Genomic DNA, 25,170 nt, shown 5'->3' on the forward strand with positions numbered 1-25,170 from the left:
AGTCACCTGACCTCTCTGAGCTGCAGTTGACTTCCAGGATGGATTACCCAAGGGGTAAGCTGAGACTGAGTCTGTAGTTTGCTGGTTGGTGTTACTAACTGGAACCAGTTGGGCTGAGTTCAAATCCTCCAGTCTTGAGCTTGGCCTCGTGTTCAGCTCCCCATCTATAAAATGGGGTGATGAAAATGGCCTCTTTCCCCTGCGAGCTGTCATGGGCATTAAATGGTTAATATACAGAAAACAGTCAGACCAGGGCCTGGCACTTAGCAAGTATTAGTTAATATGATTGTTATTAGGGCCAACAAAGTATAAAGAGAGAGGTTTGATTTCCATCAATTTTTCCATCATTGTGCAATCATAGACTGTAATTTCCAAAAAATCACATTTAAATTTGAATAAAATGGTGTGTCATGGGCAACGTGGGCTTCTGGGAGGTCCTGGATGGGAAAGGACCAAGATGCACCCAAGAGTCCTCCTGAGAAAGGACTGGCCGCTTATATCCCTGGAAATCCTAGCAAAGGATCTTGTTTGCTACCCAGGCAGGAGTTAAGTCATGGAGAGTTTGAGACAAAGGAAAAGAGCCTTCTGGTCATAATGAAGCCCAATCTGGAAAAAGGAACGCTTGGGACTGGTCAGGACATACTGGAGAGGTTCCATCCCTCTGTCTGCTGGCTCTCCTGGAACCAGAGTGGACTGACGGGAGGACCACACACGTTTGCAGAATGGTGGGGTCACACCAGATGGTCATGAATACTTAATCATTCAAAGCAAAAATCAAGGTCTTTCTTCCTATCTCAACACGGCTGCCATTGGACCAATGGGTCTTGAACTCACACCAATGTCTTCTCACAGTTGTTTTCACTGGAGGCTTTTTGAGCCGGACATCATGAGCCAAGGCTGGGGAATTCCAGCTTCTTGCGTGTTCCTGCCACACCCCTTTAGCAGCTACAGAAAGTCATTGAGCCTCAATTCGGCATCAAAGACCATGAACAATCTGAGTCCAGGAGATTCGGGGGTACTGTCTTATGACATGCATGGCTTAGAAAGAGGAATCAAAAGGATGGGAAAGATGGTGACACCTCTCTGTTGCCAGGTGCCAATCATGTGATCCCCCAGGACCTCAGTGGGATGGATTTGCTTGACTTGTGGGAGAGGAAGAGTCCAAGGGTGAGCTCCACACCTTACATTGGCAGGCAACTCTTTGAGGGGTAAGTCTGGGGTAAGATCTTTATCAGTTGAAGTTGCAAGTAACAGAAAGCCACTGAAGTTAGCTTAAGCAGAGAAGGGGGTCTCTTGGTAGGATAATGGGTTATTGTGGAATTCAAGGACAGCCAAGACCCTCAATGGACTAGAACTGGTCCTGGAAGGGTGTCAACTCCCTGGCAGTACTTTCTGCGTATTTTGTCACCTCTCTGAATAGGGGTCCCTTCCATCTCCCTCTGCAGCCAGGCTTTGCCCATTCCCTGTGGACATGACCATCCCACCAGCACGGAGGGTCACATCTCCCTTGTTCCAGGGACCAGCTCAGGATGTGTCCAACCATCTCCCAGTTCTAACTCCTAGAGAGAGAATCTAATTGGCCATGTACAGAGCAGATGTGCATCCATGGTCAATCAAGTGAGACCAAAGTGACATCATCAGGTACCACAAACATGATGGCAAGGTGCTGTGAGCTGGGTGCACACTCCCTAAGGCTAGATTGATGGGGATGATTCACAGCAAAGAGTGTGTGGTTACAAGCAGAGAAAAGCCCAAGATTCAGGGGGACAGCAGCTTGGGGTAAAAATTACCTCTGGGGCTCCGTCAGTGTTCCATCATGTCCCCCAAATTCCCAACCACTTCCATGCATGCTAAGCTGACATCTAACAGCCACACCTGTGTCTGTTGGAGGGCAGGTCCAGGGATGTCAGGATCCCCTTAACCCAGGAGCATGGTGGCCCCAAAGAGCCTGGAATTTAATACCCCCTGGTACATTGGCTGACAATGGCTAACAGGGCTGGGGGTGTAAATACCCCAGCTCCCATGCTCTCAGCTGGGATGATTCAGAAGTGGCTGTTTCCCACAGTATGGAGATTCCTCAAAAGGCTGAAAATAGACTAAATCTATGATCCAGCAATCCCACTCCTGGGCATATATCCAGAGGAGACTCTAACTAGAAAAGATACATGCACCCCAATGTTCACAGCAGCACTATTTACAATAGCCAAGACATGGAAACAACCTAAATGTCCATCGACAGATGATTGGATAAAGAAGTTGTGGTATATTTATACAATGGAATACTATTCAGCCATAAAAATGAGTAAAATAATGCCATTTGCAACAACATGGATGGACCTGGAGATTGTCATTCTAAGTGAAGTAAGCCAGAAAGAGAAAAATACCACATGATATAACTCATATATGGAATCTAAGGCAAAGAAAAAGATGAATGAACTTATTTACAAAACAGAAACAGACTCATACACAGAAAACAAACATATGTTACAGGGAGGGGAGGGGAAGAGGTAGGAAGGGATAAATTGGGAGGTCGAGTTATGCAGATACTAACTACTATATATAAAATAGATACACCACAAGTTTCTACTGTATAGCACAGGGAACTATATTCAATATCTTGTAGTAACTTATAATGAAAAAGGATGTGAAAATGAATATATGTATGTATATGCATGACTGAATTATTATGCTGTACACCAGAAATGGACACAACATTGTAAACTGACTATACTTTAATTTAAAAATTTTTTAAATTAAAAAATAATTTTTAAAAAGAAGCATTTGTTTCCTGGAGGATTCTCTAGTGAGTCACATAGCAGCTGGCTTAATGCTGTACACTTTATCATGTTCCTTCCTCTCCCTGTATCACTAAACACATTTCTTTCCCGTATTCCTTGTGTATTTCAAATAAGCTGCCTGCCCTCAAATCCTCAGCTTAGGGTCTGCTTCTGGGAACCCAAACTAAGACAAGGACGCTGAAGTTTGGGGAGAGGAACCCAGGAGTCTCTAGTCTCTGAAGATATCTGTGTATTCATTCTCCCATCCAATGAATACCAGCTGAATACCTACTGCATGCCAAGCAACGCGCTGACAAATATAGGAGAAAAACAGGGATGAACAGAAAAAGTCTAGCCATATAAAGAGAGGAGGGCTTTTTACAAGAAGAAACTGGGAAGCCAAAGGCTGAGCTGTGGTATTATTTAACTATATATAAAAACTATGACTCAGCGTAGGAAAAGTGAACACCAAATCCCAGAATACAAGGGGCACCCCCTTAAAGTTCGAGAGAGGTAGTTTAGGGCCAATTAAAGGAATTCTTCATCCAACAGTGAAGAGCAAATTTATCCAACTCGAGTTACCCCACAAGAAGTAATACAAGCAGAAAACGTAAACAGATTTTTAAAAATAAATTAATGCTGGAGTTCATTTTTTATTCTATTCGGTGATATTTACTGAGGACTTTCTTTGGACCAGGCATTCTGGAAAAAAAGAGATGAATAAGACAGACATGAGACAAACCTTTTGATGGAGGGACCCCGGGTGAACAGTCAATGCATCCTCTGTGTTGAAAGCAGCAACAGGGATCTAGAGGTTTCCCAGGAGCCCAGAGGGGGCGGGTGTCTGGACTGAAGGGTGAGGAGAGGCTTCACGGATGGATGTGACTCAGGGCCAGATGCAGGTTACAGAAATGTAACCAAGACAGACTGAGGAAGATAAAGATGATGTATCGGCTCCCATGAATGGCAGGTCCAGGGGAGAGACTGGTTTCAGATACATCTGGGACAAGGATCTCAAAGGAGATGGTCCCACCCCCCTTCCCTCCCCTCCTCTAACCTCCCCACTTCTCTCTGGACTCTGCCTGGCTCCTCCAGCCACTCCATCAGGCAGAGAAGGTGGCCACTGACAGCTATGATTCAACCTGTGTCCCAACAGGCTGCACCTCCCCCCACTGCAATTGAGCAGTAAAATCCCGGGGAAAGACTTGATTGGTCCAGCTCAGGTCACATGTCCACTTTGGCAGATGCTGTCATGCCCCATCTTGGTCCTTGCACTCACATCTGGTCTCAGAGTCTGCTTAGGGGGAACAAAACTAAGACATCCCGCCATTGCCACAAGCCTGTGACCTGGAGACAGGACCTTGGGATGGGCTGGCCTGGCTCACCTGCTCACCCAGTGGCTGGGGCAGCTGGAGCCTGTGACCAGAGTTGGGGAGGAACAGCTGTGCCAAGGAAGGGGGACTGGGCAGAGAAATGGCCGAGACAGAGGGGCCTAGAAGGATGAACAGGAGACACAAGGACCACAGAGAGGAGGCAAAGGCTGGGAGTGTGCGCCTGAGTGAGTCGGCTAAGCAATGCCAGCTTGAACCTCAGGGGAAGAGAATTAGGAGCCCCCAAAAGGCAAGATTTCCATTTTGGGCAGATCATGAGGCATCCATGGGGAGGAGAGCCTGGGGTCAGTGTAACTAGAATGGGTGTCTCGGGGGGAGTTTCTGGCACCAAAGACGATGGTCAGCCCCAGCCCCCAGAACAGCTCCTCTCCTCTCTGGATGCCTGGGTGCTGGGTGAGCGAGCCCCGAGCTTAAAGGAGGGAACTAGGAACCCAAGCTCGTCATCTGTTGAGTGTTTTATATGAACCCTGTATTCCATCCTCATGCCAGTGCTGCGAGAGGGGATCTGTAGCATTCTCACGAAATGGAGAAAAAAATGAGGGTCACACACATAAATAAGTTGCCTAGGATCACTCAGCAAGAGATACAGAGGGTATGAATCCACTGGACTCCAAAACCTGGGCTTTTAACAAATCTATGATGTGTTCATTGATCGTTAATAGGTCCAATGCAGGTCTGTCTGTCTGTCTCTCCCTGCCTCCCTCTCTCTCTCTTCCTGAATCTATTCAGGTCCTGAGTTCCAATTGTGAGCATTCAGCTAGCAAGGGATACCTGTTGAAACAATGAGGTGGTCAGAAGGGAGTAGCCTATTAAATCCTTTGGTTAGAAAGTACTGGAACATCCAGGGAGCTTTTTGTTACAGGATTTGGGACAGGAATGCTTTCATGGTTCCAAAGTATAAACAATTACCCTGGAACACTCATGAGTCCTTCCTCCTCAGCCAAGGAAAAGTTTATAAAAAGTGATAAGGTTGCCAAATCATCCAGGGTGACAGTTTGTGGCCATCCTAGGAAAATAAAGCCAGCTTCTCAATGCTTCATCTCAGTGCTAGATCCCTTTAACAACAAAATTCCCTAGCAGTGACACCAAACGCTCAAGTTGCCTCCAGATAGCTTATCTCTTTTCTTCCTTAAAAACTGGAAGATTCTTGATTTCTAACTGAGTACACTGTCACTCAGCTAAAAGACAATACTTCCCAGCCTGCCTTGAGCCCCCTCCTTTCTGTAGAACTACATTTTATCCAGAAGAGTGAATGGAATAGTTTTGTGTGGCTTCCAGGACGTCTCCCTAAAAGAAGAGGGAAGTTTTCCCTTCATTGTTCTCATTCTTCCTTCCTGCTCAGAATATGAGTATGATGGCTGGAGTACGGCAGCCACCTTGGACCATGAGGTACCTTGAGAACAGAAGCCATACATAGTGACACCTGGGTCCATGAGTGATAGACATCTCTTTATCAGTCCCACTACCTACGTGAGACTTCTTTAACATAAAAGAGAAATATATTTCTATCCTTTTCAAGTGGGAAAGAGGGGTGTGGTCTTTCTATCTCAGCGTAGCTAATCCTGAGAACACCTTTAGTTTTAAAGTGATAATAGATCCAATGTTAGAACAAGAGAATTTATTTTTTTGTTGTTACAGTTTCTTTGATTTCTCTCTTTTGAATCATCCATCTGGAACCTCTTCATTCTTGGGGGGAAATGACAAAATGGCAGCATGATTGTATCTTTATAAAAAGGGGGAGACTCCATTTCACAGTTTCATAAGAGACTCCTTGTTCACGCTGCTTTGAAATCACTAACCCGGACAGCCCAAACCCATGTCCGAAACACGCCTGGGTTGCCGTCATCATCAGGGTTCCTGCCCCTTCTTCTCTCCTATATCCAAGCAGAGATGTCGGAGAACACCAAAGATCATGACTGGGGATTCCTCAGGAAATGCAGCTCTTTTGGCAAACACTGCCATGGTGGTTGCTTTCTCCTAGGGTGACAATCAGGCTTTTTCAGAGAAGGCTGGGCTCTGAGTTTCACGCCCAGGGTGTGGTATTTCTGGAAGATTCTAAACCTTTCAGTCAGCCTGGGAGGAAGCCAAGCTGCTCATTCTCCCATGGACAGCATCCCCCGCCGCTGCCCCCCAGGCCATGTGCTGAGTCCTTAGGTGCCCTGGAAACCCCCACGCCAGCCCAGGGAGGGGGACAAAAAGAATGAAAACTGGCCTCCCCTCTGGCCCCTAGCAAAGGAATCACAGAACTCCAGCCCTCGTGCTGGGGCGGGGCCCTACACATCTCCTCAGGGCACTGAGCCTCCAGATCTTCTGTTGGACCTTGAATCCAAGCTCCATTTTTGTTGGCTTGAGACCCTGGACAAGTGCCTTGACTCCCCTGCCCCTCAGTCTCTTCATCTGTGAGATGGGACCAGTAACAGACCCACGTGATAGCGCCGTTGTTGTAAATCAGTTAACTGCTGAGAATTCTTAGTCTCATCCCTTCCATCTGCACCCTCCAATTCATCAGCAGTCCTCCTTCTATAAATACTGTCCCTGCCAAGCATTACCGCCTATGGGACACCCTCTCTAATCTCCTCCAACCCCAGAAAACCATCAAATAATCGTAGTTTTTGCTCAAAGTCTGAAGAGCAGGGTACATGAGTGTATTCATGTCCCGGGGCCACCAGGATGAAGGACCACAAATTGGGTGCCTCAAAACAACAGCAATTTGTTCTCTCACAATGCACGGGGCCAAAGGCTGAGATCCGGGTAGCAGCTGGGCTGGGCTCCCTCTGGAGACTGGAGGGAAGGACGCTGTTCTCTTCCTCCAGCTTCTGAGCTGCCACGTCCTCTCCTCTTCTAAGGACACCAGTCATAGTGGGTTAGGGCCACATCTCATTACATCTGCAAAGAACCTTTCTCCAAATAAGGCCATATTCTGAGGTTCTGGGTGACATGAATTTTGGCAGGACACTCTTCCCTTGACTCTGAACTATGTGACCAAGAATATAGTGTTAAGTGATGCTGTGTCAGACCCTAAGAAACTGGCAGCTTCCGGTGGGGGAGGGATAAACTGGGAGTTGGGGATTAGCAGATACAAACTACTATAAACAAAAATAGATAAACAAGGACCTATTGTATAGCACAGGGGACTATATTCTACGTTTGGTAATAACCTATAATGAAAAAGAATATATGTATGTACAACTGGATCACTACGCTGTACACCAGAAACAAACACAACATTGTAAATTAACTATACTTCAATTTTTTAAAAAAGGAATATATGTATGTATATGCATGAGTGGGACATTGTGCTGTACACCAGAAATTGACACACTGTGACTGTGCTTTAATTAATTAAAAAGAAAGAAAGAAACTGGCAGCTTCCATTCCTCCTCATGGGACACTTGCTCTTAGAAGCCCACCACCATGCTGTGAGGAAGCCCAAGCCACCCCGGGGAGGGGAGCCAGCAGCCAGCGTCAATGTGCAGTTATGAGTGTGCCATCTTGGAATGGGTCCTCCACACCCAGCTGAGACGGGAGCAAAATCAATGACTGGTGGTGTTCTACGGCACTAAGTTTTGGGGTGGTTTCTTGCACCACAAAAGGTAACAGGAACAGAAACGGTCAGTTTCTTGCTTTTCCGGTATGATGCTGGGCACACAAGCAGGCGTGCAGCAAATGTTTGCTGACTGTAACACGATCGTCTCTGACTGCCAAGAAACTACTTGACAATGGCGACAACTGAATTATTAATACCCAGGGACCCATTAAATAGGACATGCCAAGCTCTGTTTTCCTTCTTGCCTCAGCCAAGATAAACTGAAATTTTTATTTCCAAATGATGGGATGGTTTTGTGTTCCTGCTGACTAGGCAGTATTGGCCCTAATAGAGGGCAGATTCCTGGAGTCACTGGCAGGCTGTGGCTGGGTGAGGAAGTGAATTCATGAGACCTGCAGATGTACACGTCCTAGAGGATGCTCCGACCTGGGACAATTGCAAAAACGACCTCGCCCTGACTGTTCATATTCCAGATCAGTGCCATCAGTTGATGACTGGCGCCTGTTGCTCATTCGGTCTTGCTTTCAACCCAAGCCAAAGCTGAAAACATTTCTTCAGAGAGTAATGACCACATGGTCCATCATTATTGTGATGACTCCAAGTGACTCCACCTCCCTTTGTCCTCACCCCTCTGCCTGATGACTTTGCCCCTTGTGAATTTCCCTCTTCTTACAAAGACACCGGTGACTGGATGAGGGCCCAACCCTACTCTGGTAGGACCCCAACTTGATTACATCTGCAAAGACCCTGTTTCCAAATAAGGTCACAATCGGATGGCTGAGTGGAGCTGAGATTTGGGGGAACACTAGTCGATCCACTATACTTGTAAAAGGGACTCTGTTGGTGTGATTAATTAAGGATCTGGAAATGAGGATATTATGATGAATTATCCTGTAGGTCCAATGTGACCACAAGGGGCCTTATAAGAGGGAGGTGGGAGTCAGAGTCAGAGCAGGAGGTTGGAGGGATGCACTTTGAAGATGGAGGAAGGGGCCACGAGCCAAGGGACACAGGAGCCTCTAGAAGCCAGAAGAGGCCAGGGTGATACTCTGATTTTAGTCCAGTGAGACCGCATTTGGACTTCTGACCTCCAGGACCATAAGAGAGTAGATTATTGATTTCTACTGTCTTGAAGTCTCGAAGGTTGTGGTCACTTACTACAGCAGCTTTAGGACACTAACACAGATCCACGGTTAGTTGTGACTGCAGGAGGGCATAGGGGTGGCTGCCGAGCTGGGCCACAGGTCCCTGCACTGCACCCTCAAGGGGGAAACCCCTGTGAATCAGCCACAGCACAGGGAACAGCTTCCAGGCAGTGCAGCTGGCAGACCACACAGCATTCGGCTCGGCCCTGAATCATCTGGCTCCGAGAGGTGCTTCCTTAGGGCCTCTTTACCAGAAATGCCCTGGGCTCTCCCTGATTATTTTTCTAGCAATCAACTAACACTTTCCAGATGCAAAAACTGGACAGGGGCCAGTCTCAGCCTCTGTGCTGGTGGGCAGCAGCTGTCTTCCACCATCGGGTGGCCCCAGGACGCCTGCAGAAGCTCGGACCAGGCTGGACTTGAAAGTGGCCGAGGCAGGGAGCCTGGGCATCCTGGCGTCTCCCCGCGCTGTCCTCCTCCTCCCTACATCTCTCATCTCCGTGGGACAGGCAGCTACGCTCACACCATATCCACTCAGAGGTGTGTGTTTATCTTCTACAACAGGGCGGTGGGGGCGGCGTGGGGAGCGGTGCTTGACTTGACAATAAGCAGTATCTGTTTCTCTCACTTGATTGCTCATTTGAAAAGTCTCAAGTCACTAGTTGGAGGCATACCCTCCGGAGTCTCTTGTGGCTGTGTCTTCCTCAACCCTCCCCTCCTATGATGCCTCCTGGCACGGGAGAAAGTCAGGGTCTTTGTGGTTTTGCTGGGGGAAGAGAACCCACCCCAACCCCAGATCCTTCTATCAAACACAGGAGCTAAGATCAGTGTCCTGGAGCTGCTGGAAGAAATGATCACAAACTGGGGAACTTAAGACAACACAAATTCACTTTCTCAACATTCTGGAAGCCAGAAGTCCAAAATCAAGGCAGCAGGGCCACGCTCCCTTCAAAGGGTCTGGGGAAGATCCTTCCGGCCCTTTCCAGCTTCTGATGGCTCAGGTGTTCCCGTGACCACATCGCCCCAATCTCTCTCTGCCTCTGTCCTCACCTGGCCTCCTCTCTTCCAGTCATTGCATTCAAGGTGTACCTGGGTAACCCAGGATGCTCTTGTATGGAGATCCGCTACTTAATTCCTTGGTCACATTTGTAGGCTTTTTCCAAGCAAGGTCACATTCACAGTTCTGGGGGTTGGCACGTGGACAGAGCTCCTTAGCGGCCCCCTTTAAACCCACTACAGCAAGCGTGGGTTCACTCTAGCCCTTCCGTCCTCACCAGGCCACCCCGGCAGCCTGGGCTCCAGCACCGACCCGTGTTAGAGAGGGGTACGGAGGGTGGGAGGGGCTCTGAGCTCTTCTGCTTTCAGCCTCCCCCTTAACCTAACCCCTTAACTCCCTCCTTCCCTCAACTCCAGGGTGGGGCCCAGGGGGGCACCACAGGACATGTCACTCTCCCCCATCTCTTTCTCACCTCTCCCCTCACCCAGCTGCAACAGGGAGAGAAGGATTTCCCACCTTCTTGTGTTGCAAAGATGCCTCTTTCATGAAGCCTTGAATTGTATTCCCCTATGACTGATAATCAGCTTGAAGGCCAAGTTCAATATGCCTTTTTTTTAAATTGAAGTAAAGTTGATTTACAATGTTGTGTTAGTTTCAGGTGTACAGCACAGTGATTCAGTTATACATATAAATGTATATATACACATATATATTCTTTTTCAGGTTCTTCTTCATTACAAGTTATTACAAGATATTGAATATAGTTCCCTGTGCTATACGATAGGTTCTTATTGTTTATCTATCTTATAATTATTATAGTTTGTATCTACTAATCCCAAACTCCTAATTTATTCGTTCCCCCCTTTCCCCTTTGGTAACTACAAGTTTGTTTTCTATGTCTGTGAGCCTGTTTCTGTATTGTCAATAAGTTCATTTGTATCATTTTTTTTAAAATTCCATATACAAGTGATATCATAGGATATTTGTGTTTCTCTGTCTGGCTTACTTCACTTAGTATGATAATCTCTAGGTCCATCCATGTTACTGCAAATGGTATTATTTCATTCTTTTTATGGTTGAGTAGTATTCCACTGTAGAAATATACCACATCTTCTTTATCCAGTCATCTGTCAGTGGACATTTAGATTGTTTTCATGCCTTGGCTATTGTCTATAGTGCTGCTATGAACACAGTGCATGTATCTTTTCAAATTGGAGTTTCCTCTGGATATATACGCAGAAGTGGGATTGCTGGATCATTTGGTAGGTCTATTTTTAGTTTTTTGAGGAATCTCCACACTGTTCTCCATAGAACAGTATACACCAATTTATATTCCCACCAACTGTGTAAGAGGGTTCCCTTTTCTCTGCATTCTCTCCAGCATGAATTATTTGTAGACTTTTTGGTGGTAAGAAGCCTGACTCTTGATGCGTACATGGGAGCTAAAGGGATTTAGAAAACCCCTTGAGTTTACCTGCGTCTGCTTTCAGGCCTCTGATCTCAGGAAGAACTCTTAAAAACCAGACTCCAACTCCTTTTTCCTCCTGAGCTCCCGAAGCATTCCTGGTACCCCTAAGTCAGACAGGAGCCTCAGCTGAGAAGAGGAAAGGTCACTACCAGGAAATACAAGAGAGGAAGATGCATCCATGTGAGCCTCTTCCACAGACCAGCAGCGCCGCACTGATCCAATCTCACCAGCAGGGGGTGTCAGAGGCATGTTAAAAATCAACTCTGTGGGAGGTCGATTTTCCATGCGATAAAGTACACACAACTCAAAGAGTTCCCACGAACATCCACACCACATGGCTAGTCACATGTAGAATGTTTCAATCACCTATTGCCCTTCCTGAGTCAGCCCTCAGCCTTCCCGAGTCAGCCCTCAGCCTTCCCTCTCCTCCCACCCACTTCCCACCTCCCCCAGCCTTGCCCACTGGTTCTAGAAGGTCATGTAAATGGAATCACACAGCCTGTGAACAGATGACCCTCCCCCTCCCCTACAGGTGAGCACCTTAAAGCCTCCAGAACAGATGGCACAGTCAAGCCTGGCAGATGAGGAAAGATTTTAAAATAAATTAAAACATTTATTTGTATGTTAAAAAATAATGCTTATGTCACTAGACACAGAGAACTCATAGACACAGAGAACAGATTCATAATGACCAGAGAGGAGGGGGTTGGAGGGTGGGTGAAATGGGTGAAGGGGGTCAACTGTACAGGGATGGATGGAAACTACAATCACGGTGGTGACCACTCTGTAGTGTCTACAGATGCTGAATTATAATGCTGTACACCTAACACTTATATAGTAAGAATAAAATAATAATCCCAGGCGGCTTTTTTGGTAGAAGTTAACAAACAGATCCTAAAATACATGTAGAAACACAAAGAATATAAAATAGTCACAACAACTTTGAGAAAAGAATAAAGCTGGAAGGTTAACATTCCTGTTCAAGATTGTTCATCTAAAACAGTAAGCTATAAATAGCTCATATAACTTAATAACCAAAAAACAAACAACCCAATCCAAAAATAGGCAGAAAACCTAAATAAACATTTCTCCAATGAAGACATACAAATGGCCAATAGGCACATGAAAAAATGCTCAATACTGCTAATCACCAGAGAAATGCAAACCAAAACTACAATGAGACATCACATCACACCAGTCAGAATGGCCATCATTAAGAAGTCCACGAAACATAAATGTTGGAGAGGGTGTGAGAAAAGGGAACCCTCCTAAACTGCTGGTGGGAGTGTAGTTTGGTGCAGCCATTATGGAAAACAGTATGGAGATTCCTCAAAAAACTAAAAATAGACTTACCATGTGATCCAGCAATCCCACTTATGGGCATATAGCCTGAGGAAACTTCAATTCAAAAAGATACATGCACCCCAATGTTCATAGCAGCACTACTAACAATAGCCAAGATGTGAAAACAACCTAAATGTCCATTGACAGATGACTGGATAAAGAAGCTGTGGTATATTTCTACAATGGAACACTACTCAGCCATAAAAAAGAATAAAATAATGCCATTTTGCAGCAACATGGATGGGCCTAGAGATCGTCATTCTAAGTGAAATAAGCCACAAAGAGAAAGAAAAATACCATACGATATCACTTACATGTGGAATCTAAAAAAAAAAAAACACCACAAATGAACTTATTTACTAAACAGAAACAGATTCACAGACAGAAAATAAATGTATGGTTACCGGGGGGAAGAGGGTGGGAAGGGATAAATTGGATATTCAATATTTGCAGAAACTAACTACTATATACAAAATAGATGAACTCCAAGTTCCTACTGTACAGCATAGGGAACTATATGCAATATCTTATAATAACCTATAATGAAAAAGAATATGAAAACAAATATATGTATGTATATTATGACTGAAACACTATGCTGTACATCAGAAATTGAAACATTGTAAACTGACTGTATTTCAATTTTTAAAAACCCCAGTAAGCAAGACCCACACACATATGATCAATTTTTCTTTTTACAAAGGTGCAAAGGCAAAGTCTGATGGAGAAAGGAGAGTCTCCTCAACAAAAGGTACTAAAAGAATTAAATATCCATATACAGAAAATTAACTTTGATCCATAAATCTTACCATATACAAAAATTAACTCAATCTAATCAGAGACCTAAATGTAAAACCTAAAATTATAAAACTTCTATGGGAGGAAGGGTATAGCTCAGTGGTAGAGGGCATGCTTAGCATGCACGAGGTCCTGGATTCAATCTCCAGTACCTCCACTAAATAAATAAACAAACAAACAAACAAACAAACTTACAAAACTTCTACAAGAAAACATAGGAGAAACTCCCTGTGACCTTGGGTTAGGCAATATTTTCTTAGATACAATATCAAAAACACAATCCATAAAAGAACAACTTGATAAACTAAAATGTTTAAAGTAAGTGTTATGACACTGAGTTGCTGGTTTACAATGTGTAGAGAAATGATATACATGATTATATAGCACTGAGTATAGGGGAGGGGTGAATGAAAACATACTGCTGCAAGGGTCCTGCACTGTCCTGGAGTAATTCAAAATTAACTCTAAGCAGGATGTGATCAGTTAAAGACGCACATTGAAATCCCCCGAAATCCCTAGAACAACCATGACAAATGATGGTTTTCCATGGCCTGGGGAAAAGCTTCTAAAACATAGCAAACAAAAACAGGAAAAGAGCATCGTCTCAAGGGTACAATCCTAAATATACATATATACACATATATACAAATATTTAGGAATGTTATTAAATTATATTACTATTATATATTAAGGATTATACTAAGGAATATTAAAAGGCCAAAAAGAAACATGCACACATATGAATGATGAGATTACGGAGGTTTTGGGTCTTTTTCCCTTCTGTTCAATGCCCAACCAACATGTTTCAAGTGAGAATGTATTACTTTAGGGAGAAATGTGCAAAACAGGAAAATGAAAGAAATATAAGAGGGAGGGAAGAGGAAGGAAAAAAACAAGCAGGGAGGAACAGAAGGAGGGAAGGAAAACTGTGACTGGGAGTCCAGAAGAGCAGAGCACTTTCCCACCCTTGAAGGCACTGTCCAGTGTAGGACGATGGCTTCCAGGCGACCGGCAAGAGCAGGGCATCTGTGAACTTGGAGCAGAAGGAAGCATGTACCTGTCCAACAGAGGGATCTGACCTCCTTATGGACTGAGAGCAGAGGGAGGCATGGGAGGCACTTTTCTATGAACTGAGAACAGCAACCCAATCCACCTCTTGCATCCACGCCAGCATGTGTGCAAACAACTGGGGATGAAGGGCTTTGAGTGCCTGAATGGGGTCCCAGGGCAGCCCCCCGTGGGGCCTGGCTCTGAGATTAATCAAAACAACAGGGAGTTAGGGAAATTGCTGTTTCCACTCCTCACAAGCCCTAGGGAAAGGGCGGGGAATTGGACCGCTCTGAGTCAGCCTTGCGGATCAGGACAGGGACAGGTCAGAGGAAGAGAAGGTTACAAAGGTCTGATGAGTGAGAGATGGCTCTTGCTCCATCCGCAGAATGAGCCAACTCTGGCAGGGAAACGGCAGCTCTCTACGTGAAAAGACCTCTCCAGCTTTCCAGAATTCTTAATCAAAACAGAACAGCATCAACGTACAAACTTTTCAAGGCTAACTCTTCTTCTACTAACATTTCCCACCAATATTAAAGTCATCTGAGGGGTAAACAACTCAGTCTCTTTACGAGGTCTCTGCAAAGAGGGTTTGCTGACACAGGGAGTGATCTGCTGGTTTTGCTTTAGGAAAGCTGTGATCAACAGAAAGACTGAAATTCCGAAAGTAACAGTCCTTGAAAGATAAGGCAGCCCCCTGTGATTACCTGGAAGACATGTCTTCAGAATTTTATTTTCTAATTTATCCTGGCTAAGAGGCACCATAAAACATGGGCCTGGGTTTGAATCCTTAGCATAGCATTTCTTTGCTGTGTGCCCTTGGGAAAGTCACTTGCCTTCTCTGGGCCTCACTCCTCTCATCTGTAAACAAGGATAGTAAACATGATGTACCTCTCAGGGCTGCTGTGAAGACAAATAAGAGGATTATGATGTGCTCAGTAAACATAAGTACATAATGGTCAGTGTGCATTAAGTGCTTAATAGTGGTAGCTGTTACTAGGAGTGTTTAAAATATAGACTCCTGGCTGTGTGGACTTGAGCCAAGCACTCTCACTTCCTAGATGAGTTGCACTCTGCTAACTGAGACCCCAAGCACCCTCCATCCCTGCCACTGCCTGGCCCTGGGAGGCAGGAGACCAGGTGGGACCCTCACTCTGCCACATGTATCTGCTCTGTGCCTCAGCTTCTCCATGTGAGACATGGCAGGCCTTGGCCAGCCCCCCAAGAACTGTCCACTCTGATTTTCTCCACTTATCCAGAGAAGAGCAGAACGAAATTCAGCTCAACATGCCCACTGTGGGATGGAGATGAGGGGCACACATGCGCCCAGAAAAGCTGAATGCAGAGTGGACCCGACACTACTGTCAAGGAAAACGGCTTCTAAGCTGAAATCTGACAGACTTTCTGGGTCCCTGCGATGCCAGGATGTGCAAGTTCTTCAACAGCTTCAGCTGCCTCGGGCTCCCGCACATTATTGTTACTAAAAATAAAACCATGGAGGTTTGGTTCCGCCAGGGTGGACCAGCACTGACCCTCTTGGCTCTTGCACTGAAATAAATTGCAACACCTTAGGGTCTGTGGGAAGCTGCTCTCTGAGGACCCCGAGAAGTAAATGGAGGTAGACAGACTGGGGAGGAGCCAGAAGTCAAAGCATCCTGGGGCGGTGGTGAGCTTCCACCTTCTCAGATATGTCCTGGCCTTAGCTCACAGGCCGCTGGAAAGGAATTGTGCACCAGGGGGAGCAGAGAGGGCACCAAGATGGAACAGATTGTCCAAGGATCCCGTATCTATTAAAGTAATTGAACTTGTAGTTTAAAACCTTATGAAAAAGAAAATCTTTAGGCCCAAATAGTTCTGCTAGTGAAACCTACCAATGTTTATAGTAGGAGTAGCACCAGTCCTACACAGGAGGGAAAACTTAGCAACTCATTTTATGAGGCCAGTATTATTCTGACACCCAAACTGTATGAAGACAGTACAAAAAAAGTGTTCAGACCACTGTGCGTCATGGACACAGACACAAAGATCCTCAACAAATATAAGCAAATCAGATCTAGCAATGTATAAAAAATATACTACACCATGACCAAATGGTATTTATTTCAGGAATGCAGGCTGGTGGAGTATCAAAAAAAATCAATCAAGACACTCCATCACACATGGAAGCAACCTAAATGTCCATCAACAGATGACTGGATAAAGAAGTTGTGGTATAATTATACAGTGGAATACTATTCTACCATAAAAAAGAATAAAATAATGCCATTTGCAGCAACATGGATGGACCTAGAGATCATCATTCTAAGTGAAGCTTTAGAAAGAGAAAGAAAACTACCATATGGTATCACTCACATGTGGAATCTAACAACAACAAAAAGACACTATGAACTCATCTACAAAACAGAAGCAGACTTGCAGATTTAGTAAACAATCTTATGGTTACTGGGGAAGGGGGTGGGAAGGGATAAATTCAGGAGTTTGACATTTACAAATGTTAGCCACTATACATAAAAATAGATTTTAAAAGTTTCTTCTGTATAGCACAGGGAACTACGTTCAATACCTCCTAATAACCATTAATGAAAAAAAAATGAAAACAAATATATGTAATGTATGTGCAGGGCTGTGACATCATGCCATACACCAGAAATTGACACATTGTAATTGAATGTACTTCAATTAAAACAAAAAGACACTCCATCATACTAATAGACTAATGGAAAAAAACAACACAGAATCATATTAACTGGTGCAGAAAAACATTTGACAAAATTCAACATCCATTCATGATAAAAATAAAAACCCTCAAAAAACTGTGAGTGGAAAGGAACTTCCTCAGTCTGGTAAAAGACATCTACAGAAATCACACAACTAGCATATTGAGTGGTGGAAGACCTGCCTAACCCTTAGGACAGAAACAAGGCAAGTATATATATTCTTACCATTCTTAGGACTCATTTTACTGGAAGGCTTGACCAAGGAAAGACAGCAAGAAAATGAAACCATGGGCATACAGACTGGAAAGAAAGAAATACAACTGCCCCTACTTGTATACACCATTATCTGTGTAGAAAATCTGAAGGAACGTACAAAAGCAGCTTATGTGAGCTTAGCAAGGTCTCAGCATACAAAGTCAACATACAAAAATCAATCGTATTTCTATTCTCCAGCAATAAACAATTGATAACTGAAAAAATTAAAATAATACTGTTTCCAAATGCACCCCAGAATGAAATACTTTCGGTGTGCATGTAACAAAAGAGTGTACATGATTTGTATGTTTCATCGAAATGCTCATGAAAGAAATCAAAGAAGACCAAAATAAATGGAGAGACATCCCACGTTTAGAGGTTGGAAGACAATGTAATTCACTTGTAAATTCTCCCCAAACAGACCTCTAGGGCTAAACACATTTCCAATCAAAATTCCAGCATGAGTTTTTGTAGACAGATTCAAGCTGGTGTTAAAATCAATGTGGAAAGAACCTAGAATAGATAAAATAATTCTGGAAAAGGAGACTAAAGTTGAACTCGCACTGCCCAGGCAACCCCTCCTCCAGGCTTCTTCCAGCCCGAGGGGCTCCCACCACCCCTGCTCCTGTTCTGTGACCAGCTCTCACTGCTTTATCCACCCCACTGCCTGGGTCTTGCTTTCTCCCGCTGTCACCCCTTCAAGATGGGAGCTGTCAAAATTCTCACCTCCTTCTATTTTGGATCTCCCTGCAATCAGAAGGAAACCTGATTGCAGTCAGTGCTCACTAATAGTTTGATGAATGAATAAATTTACTTGAAATTGACCAAGATCTGATTCTTGTAAGAGTTAACAGTAGGCTTGGCCAAGTATTTCTGTGGGAAGGGAAGCTGTTTTGTGATGGTGGAAAGAGACTGGCCAGAATAGCATGATCCCCAGACGCCACTGGCACCAGTATGAATTCTTAGCATGGAGGTCTCCTCAGCATTTAAAGGACTAAGAATAAAAGGAGAAAGCCCCTGCAGACATAGTTATTAAGTATCAATTAGGACTCGGGCTGGAACCATCTAGGGTTTGGAAAAATGTTTTCAGATTATTTTCCAAGTGTTTGATGAAACCCCAAAGACATTTTTCCCAGGCATATTTTCCCCAGAAATTGGAAACCAGTAAGTATTTAAATACGAGTTTAACCCTTAGGTTCAGGATTTGTTTGTGCTGAACTTGTCCCAAAAGAACGGCATGTGGTGCCCAGATAGCACAGGCTCTGTATTTATTTAAACGTAGAATTAGTTGCTTGCATTTAATTTAGTGAACACACTGGATTTCACGTTAATTCTCAAACCAGTGCTTGAATTTTAAGTGGATACAGATTTGTCAGATGTGTTTCCCCAATGACTGAAATCGAGATAAACGTCTAGGGTTGCAACACGGCCGAACTTTGGAACTTAGAGAACCTGGGAGCCTTGGTCTTTGAGAAGCTGGGGGTGGGCATAGGAGTGGGGGCTCCAGCAGCTACCTGGGCTGATGACACTCAGACATAAACAACGTTTCTAAATTTAGAAAGTAAAAAATGCCCAGTGTAGAAAAACTGGAACACATAAATAGACTGGGGGGGGGGGGGGACTTACAGAGACAAGCACCAGTGATGCTTAGAGGAAGGTACTTGCTTTCAGTTTTTTGGGTTTTGTCTTTTGTTTTTGTTTTGCCCTGGATTTGGGGAATTGGTATTCAAGGTGGCAAATGCACGGGTGAGAGGATAGAAAGAGATGTGATTAACCAGCTGTCAGCTCCTCTGCTAAAGCTCGGGACTGGGGACCAGAAAGCTGGATTCCTGCATGGCTGCACCTGTCACTCATGCAAATGTCCTCCAGAAAATGGATACCAGCTTCTGCCCATCTCAGAGGCTGTGAAAACTGAGTGGAAGGACGTGACTTACTCCATGAGGTATAACACGTGGAAACTTTGCAAACAACTACCAGCTAAGCTTGTTTCATTTATAAACGGGACTAGTGTAGCCCACCTCCTAGGATTTTGCCAAGGATTAGGAAGATATTGTGCCCAGACTCAATGTCACCTGTCTAGCCTGGCATCTGATTATCAGGTGAGTCTTACATCAATGGTAAACAGGAAGGAAAGGGTTTTCTGTGTTCTAGACTATGAGAGTTTTTTATTTTGAGAATCATTTACCAGGGGAAACACTGTGAGTAAAGCTGGCACACTCTGTATATAATTCTGAGAGTTTAAATCCACCCACTACGAATTTCAACACACAGGGATTGTGTTAACCCTGCGATGGGACCAACCACTGCAGGGATGCAGGGTGAGAGAAGTACACATTGCATACGCTGTTCCTATCAAGTCCTCACCAGTCAAACTTTCTCTCTGCAGAGGTTTGAGCCCCCAGGGGAAATTCAGCAGTGTATGCTGATGTGTCTGGCTGTCACCAGTGGAGGGGGAGTGCAGCTGGTATCCAGCACGTGATGCCAGGATGATGCAAACATCCTACAACGCACAGGACTGCCACCCACACACAATTCTCAGCACCAGATGTCCATGGTGCCGAGGGTGAGAGAGGGATGTTGAACAGACATCAGGTACTGGTTACTCTCAAAGGTGGGGGCAGCAACAGGGAGGGAGCTCAGGGGCCCTGGGGGGCTGGGAGGGTGTAAACATGCAAAATCCCACTGAGCTGTCCATCTTGATGGGACCACTTGGCTGTGTGTAAATCACACCTCCAAACCCCTCTGGTGTTACATCACCCCCCTCGCCACTGCCTCCACTTAAGTAGGACAGGACATTTCAGTCAATGCACCACTTATACTCAAGTGAAAATTAAAGGGTTTGGTTTCGGGTGTTCCAAGTCAAACACAAACCATATGAATGTGCAGACTCATGGTAGCCGCTTGGTTGTCTTTCACAATATTTTCCAAACCACTGCCGACTGGCAAGCAAGGCACAAGCGTCTAGGGTTTACGATCCCCCTTCCCCCGCCCCGTTTTATTGCTCGTCATTTCCGTGAAAGGGGGGCAGGGCCTGGTCCACCCTTTCCTGCTCCACCAGCCGCAAACCCGCTCACAGTGCCAGCACTGGGGGTGTTCAAAGACCCAGTGGGTCACCTGCTCAGTGGGCCAGGAGGTCAGTTCCCAGAGCCCGACTGCTGACTCTACTCACGCCGGGAGCTGTGAGGTCACTCGTCCAGCCCAGGGCAAGGACGGGCAGAGGGATGCTCGGGCCAGGCCCTGCAAGGATATCCCACTGTGGCTGCTGCTCCAGAAGAATTAGTGAGGCTTTGGCCCGAGAGCTGGAACAGCCATCCGCCCACTTATTCTAATTTTTTTGTGGTGAATATTATTTTCCCTTTGATTCATATTACACACTGTTGCCATTAGGACTAACAAGACCAAAACACTGAAATAAATTTGGTTTCAGGAGAGGACTCAGAAATCAGGGTAAATGTGGGCTTCACAATGCAGCTTCAAGCACCATGGACTCAACCAAATGCCCGAGAAGACAGACAACCCACCACCGTGAGCAGCCAACAGACCAAGCAGACCAACCCCTCCAAATGTCCCAAAGGAATTTCTAGAATGCAAACTATACCGAAGACAACGAGATCAACAGGATTCTGGAGTAAACTTGTTTCCAGAAGAGAAATGATGACTGGCGTTACCAGTCAGGGAGCTACTGTTAAGGAAACTGATTCCAATGACGGGAGGACTGGCTGGACCCACGAGCTCCCCTGGGCCTGCATCGCTCCTGGTCTCCTTCCTCCCCCCACATCTCCTTTACTTCCCACAGCCTCACCCATTCTGTATCCTGAACTGGTCTTGATGCAGAATTAAAGCAGGTCTCAAGTTTGCTATCTTTACTGAATGAAGGGCATGCTTTCTTCTTAGTTGCAAATGTGGGTGAGCTGAAGTTTTACATTTTTACTTCATTGAAAACAAATCTTAGGTTGGATGCAAATCTTGGTCTCTGGTTTATTTTTTCTGCACATTGATGAATTTTATTTTCTTAAAAAGTACCATCAGAGCTGTAAAGAATAGTAACAGAAAAGTCCAGAGTGTGTGTGTGCAGCCAGCCGGTGGCGTGCACCTGAATAAAAGACGGGGAGGAAGGAGCTTATGTACCAAGCGATTCGGGATAGGTTCCCGGGGGCAGTGGGTGACAGGCTGCTCACCACACAGATACCCTATTTTTTAGAGGAAACTCAGCTCACAGCAAATGTCTCCCTACTCCGGTGGGCCACAACCAGGCGGGAGACAGTGCCCAGCTGCATGGGTTCAACAAAAGCATCTAGAACCGACACGACAGCAGAACTCAAATGAGGGGACAAGCAAGCAGAGCCAAAGGTTGAGGCAGGTAAAAGATGGAAACTCAAAAGGGAGTTCTCAGAAAGCAAGCGTGGCCTATGATGACATCAGAAGGGTTGCGTGTCCAGGACTCACAGAGCCCCCAGGCTGTGCTAACAGATCACAGCCATCACTGTGCCTAACCCTGTCCCTGATTCCACGTGGCAGTGCCACCCCCAGCCATTTCCAACACTGGCCACCTCCCCCAGGTCACAGGCTGGTGAGTACAGGGCGAGTTTGGAGCACAGGCTGGGTGCTTTCAATTCACTGCTTTGTTGTTTTAATGCTACCAGCACGGGGGGTTCATCCAGATTTCCCTGTTTCTCTGCTGCATCACTGGTCTCTGTCCACCATTCTAGCTTGCTCTCAAGTGCAGGGCTGAACTCAGCAAGCAGGGCAGAACGTGGGGATGAAGTGGGTGGGCGCCTGCACACAGCCCGCACAGGGGCTCCGAGCATACTCTGAGGCCGGTGCCAATCCCCCAGCTGCCCAGTGTAGACAGAAAGTACTCCTGGGCTTGTTGGAGGGCCAGGCACCTGTAAAGAGCTCTGAAGCATCTCAGGAAAATATGCCAAAGGAGAGAGGCCATTGGGAGAAGGGAGGGGAGGCAGGGAAGTTGAAGGGAGGTGCTGGGGAGTGAGGACAGCAATCAGGAGGGCCCCAAGGGGGACCACAGAGATGCTGCTGTGAGTTCCTGGCCCGTCACCCACAGATCTGCTCCAGGTCACGAGCCTAACTGACGGAGAGCTCCACTGGAGCCTTCGCGCACTGAGAGGGGTGGCCCCGGTGCAGCAGGGAGCGTTTGAAGACACAAGAAACAGGAGAAACCTTCCTAGACAGCAGATGTTACTCACTGCAAAGTTAACTGACACCTTTATGAAAACAACAAGTGTCGTGTCACCGCATTACCCCACGGGACGCCATCGCTGGCCTTGGATGTATGTGAAGGGTGGGTATTTGCTGGGAAGTCAAGAGGCACCGACTGCTGCTCTGCAGAGCACAGGAGTACACGGCTTTCAGCTGCAAGTGATAAAATAAGCAGAAAGCAAATCTGGCCCTACAGGTATCAGAGTCCAGCCCACTGCTGACAACAGGGGATGTATGAGGACCAATTCCCAAATCCAGAAGGAAATCCATGCTCACACAAGAGGCTCTCAATCTTCTTTTAAAACAAACAGACAAAAAAAACCAGAGTTTTTTCTTTGAGGTACTGGGGACTGAACCCAGGACCCTGTGCATGCTAAGCACATACTCTACCACTGAGCTATACCATCCCCCTGGGACAGTTTTTTCTTAAATCATGGAAAGAATCCCGTAACACTCAGGAAATATGTGAGACGTACTTTCTTTGAAGGACAGGTGGGGCATAAGGTCAGGTTTGGCAGACCCCACCCTCGAACCCCGGGGCAGCCCTAAACACTTCACTGCCATGCAGATGGCCCAGCGGTTGAAACCAGAAATACTCTGCGTCGGGTAAGATGTCTGAAAAACAAAAATCCAACTGCAATTTTCTAAAAGAACAAAACAAAAACTCAGGGTTGATGTTCATCCAGTTCCCAAACATGCACAGGAACACAGGTAGATCCTCAAGAAGGGATCTGGGAACTCTTCAAATGCACACACACGTCTGATTGGTTTGATATCACAGGATAAACAGAGGTCCATTGATATTTACTTGTTAGAAAACCAACAAGTACCTTCCCAACGAATGGTCAGTAAGACAAAGAGCAGGCACTTAAATGCAGTTCTACGAGAAAATAGTTTACAAAAAAACGAAAACATCTTGGATGGTACTTCTTGATGTGAAGTCCTCGAGTCAAAACAAAATACTTCCTAAAAAGCACAGCAGCCAAGATCAGGGACATTTCCCTTAATGAGAACAAAAAACAAATCCCCACTGACTTAAAAGCTTACTTGCCAGCTGTTTCCAAGGGAAGACCACTTGACAAAATGCCACTGTGTTCAGGAAGTCAGCGCTTAGCATAAGTTATCCTTGATTATGACCAGTGTACACTGCTAGGCCTGGCCACGTCTGTGAAAAAAAAGGGAACCACTACCGACAAATTCAAAATTTAAATCCCCTTAAAGGAACCCAAAGTCACTAATCAAGACAATAGACTTTCTTGTGGGGGTGGGGGTAAGAAAAGAGAGTGAAAGATGGGAAAAGGGCCCACGCATATGTTCACTGGTTTGAAGCCAAGCTACGAAGCGAATCTCGTTTTTTAAGCAAAAACAATTCTCTTCAAAAGGTATAGATGAGATGGGAATAGTCAGTCCAACTAGGAAGCCAGAGAAAACGTTTGGTGAGGAAAAAGCATGCCTGCTTGGCAATTTGCTGTGATTGATTTTAAAGAAAAAACACATTACATACACGTAGAACAGGCTGTTAATACATGGTCTATTTTTAAAATACTAAGATTTCGTCGAATGTTTCCTAAGACCCTTGACCCTCAGGAAATGGATGTGATGGGCACTGTCCTCACTGGGGCCAGTCAACAGGTATCTTTCCTTCTTGAGAGGAGAAGTGATAGCAAAGTCTTCATCTCACCTGATGGACGGAGCTTAATAAACCATTAGATTGATGTAACCACACTGGGATGACATCGACTCCTCCAAGTTAGCTGGTTAGCTGCATGGTATTAAACTCACGGGTGTACTTGGTAAATTCAGAGCAAGTGACTTTGCCATCTTAGCTTTCTAACTAGTTGGCCGGGTGAAGTTCAAGCAGCCTATGAGAGCAAGAACCAGAAATTTCCACTACGGAAAAGACCTAAAATGATACATTTGCTGATTACAAAGTTACTATTCGTGGGACCCATGAGCGAGACCATGATGACGTGATCGACTACACCGAGAAATGAAAGGAGGACAGCTGCTCTGAGCCTCTGGGCAGCTAAGTGAGGCTGTACAAACAGGACAATGAAAACACAGCCATTTTTCATTCTTTCCTTCTGAAAGTGGCACATGCACATCTTGGCTTTGGGTAAATCATACAGATAAATCAATAAACCTGATTACATTATTTTTGTAAGAGAACTTCCAAGTCTCGTTAGCCATATTCCACATATTGAAGAAAAGTCTCCCTGTAACATACATCTAACAATAGCCTAGCATTCACAGTGGTTTAAAAGTCACCTTTAAGATACGTTAAATGCTACTGAAGGAAAATCACGAAATTTGTATCCCCAACACCTTGTTAATGGGCCAAATTGTAATGACCTAAAACCAAGGAAGTAGTCCATGACATTTGTAAGAATACTAAACATTGTAGCACAAAATATAAAACGTTGAGTTCAAAATCCCAAGGGCACGGACAGGCCCTAGAAATTGCTGT

General features: G+C 45.3%; 1 long non-coding RNA gene across 1 annotated transcript; it reads left to right on the forward strand.

The window, feature by feature from the left end:
- Positions 1-9,083: 9,083 nt before the first annotated feature.
- On the forward strand, positions 9,084-21,379 carry LOC123612656 (uncharacterized). Its single transcript, XR_006719950.2, has 3 exons — positions 9,084-9,400; positions 19,873-20,078; positions 20,914-21,379. It is a non-coding gene; the product is annotated as an uncharacterized LOC123612656 (long non-coding RNA).
- Positions 21,380-25,170: the final 3,791 nt, after the last annotated feature.

The sequence above is a fragment of the Camelus bactrianus genome, chromosome 9 (assembly GCF_048773025.1).
Source record: "Camelus bactrianus isolate YW-2024 breed Bactrian camel chromosome 9, ASM4877302v1, whole genome shotgun sequence".
Lineage (NCBI taxonomy): Eukaryota > Metazoa > Chordata > Mammalia > Artiodactyla > Camelidae > Camelus > Camelus bactrianus.